The sequence below is a fragment of the Trichosurus vulpecula genome, chromosome 3, assembly GCF_011100635.1.
Source record: "Trichosurus vulpecula isolate mTriVul1 chromosome 3, mTriVul1.pri, whole genome shotgun sequence".
In the NCBI taxonomy this organism is placed as follows: Eukaryota; Metazoa; Chordata; class Mammalia; order Diprotodontia; family Phalangeridae; genus Trichosurus; species Trichosurus vulpecula.
The window spans coordinates 406,385,230-406,386,975 of record NC_050575.1 but is presented as its reverse complement, the minus strand read 5'-3'; positions in this window follow the sequence as shown (position 1 = coordinate 406,386,975).

Sequence of the window (1,746 nt, the reverse complement as noted above, 5' to 3'; positions counted from 1 at the left end):
CCCTGCCACCGCCGGCCCAGCCGCGCCTGCCTCTGCTCGCTCCGCCCCAGACCTCCCCGGAAGTCGGGCCCCGGCCGGAGGGAGGGCGCCGCCCGAGCCGGCGCTGCTGGGAAATGTAGTTCGGACGAGGGGCCGACCCCGCGGTCGCCCGGGAGCTCGGACTACCAGCCCCAGAAAGCAGCGCGCCTGCAGCCTCGCGGCTGTCCGGCGCCCGCCCCCGCTTATCCTATCCGGGTCTGCGAACACCGGCTCACGTGCTCGGACCCCTAGGCGGCGTCGGCGCTGAAGCTTTGCTCCTGGAGCCTGCGAGCCAGAGCCGCTGCGCGCAGCTACGCGCATGCCCTACAGATGCCGACAGCCCGGGTGCGCAGCAGGTGCATTTGAGTGAGGGACTTTGATCCAGCCGCCGGTGCCCCCGCCCATGAAGGGGCGAGCCCCCTGAGGACTAGCCCTGTTTTGGCGTGCTTGCGTGCCCTCGGTGGGAAGAGCACCCGGCCGGACTCCAGCACCCCGCACTCACCCTGAGATAATTATTGTAAAGCGCTTAGCGCTAATAGCAACCTCTCAGCCTCAGTTTTCTCCTCTGCGAAATGGGGATAATGGCGCCTACCTCTCAGGGTTGTTACTAGGATAAAACATAACATTTGCAAAATGCTTTGCACACCTTGAAGGTGCTTTGTAAATGATGGTTCTTGTTATCCCAAGCGGTTGTTGACCAGAGTTGAAATCCCCTTTCTGTTGTAGGCCCCGAGCCTGTTTTTTAAGTAATTAAGTAATAACCACTAACATAGAGCGCTGAACAAATGAAGGGGGGAAAGTATTTATTATGTGCCAGGCTCTACGCTTATCGTAGATACAAGCGTCCAAAGCAGTCCGACCTCGAGGAGTCAGCATTCCAAGTGGAGGAAAATGCACGTGGTTGGTACTGTTAGGGTGGGGTGGGGGCTGCAAGGAAGGCATGGAATCCCTGTTTCCCCGCGGGGAGGAGAGTTTAACTATCAGCCCAGGGATCGGGGAAGTGGAGGCTTAAAGGTGATCAAGGGAATAAGTTATATCCATGCTTTATAGAGATTCCCTTTATAGTTTTACATTAGTAATCCCCTCCCCAGTGACTTCCATCTCCTCCCCCCCAAAATGACCAATCCTTTTATTGACAAAATGCTAGCGTTATTAATTAAATGACTAATTACCCAGCAACCGTGTCTCCAACTTCTTAAATATCACAGTAGCCCTGGGGTCCAACTCAGGATAGGGCAGAGATCAGGGGACAGAGGATCTTAAGATTTAGAGGCCATCTAGTCAAACCCTTTGTTCTACAAAAGAGGAAACCAAGGCCTACAGCTTAAATGACTTGACCAATTAAAAAAAAACCCCAGGAGGTAGCAGATTTGAACCCAAGACCTCTAAATTTCAGGGCAGCCAGGTGGTGAGGTAGTAAGAATGCCAGGCCTAGAGTCAGGAAGATCTGAGTTCCTATGTGGTCTCAGACACTTGCTGGCTGTGTGACCCACCCTGTTTGCCTCAGTTTCCTCATCTGTAAAATGAGCTAGAAAAGGAAATGGGGGGGGGGGGCGGTGTTCAGAGTCATATAGTCAGTCTGTAACAGGAGCAGAATTTGAACCCAAGACTTCCTGACTCCAAGGCTATCTCTGTATCCACTGTGCCTTTGCTGAGGTTGCAAGTCCAAAAAAGTGAGAAAATTCTCCCAGGCCTACTCAGGATCTTCAAGTCATGAGAATCACCATC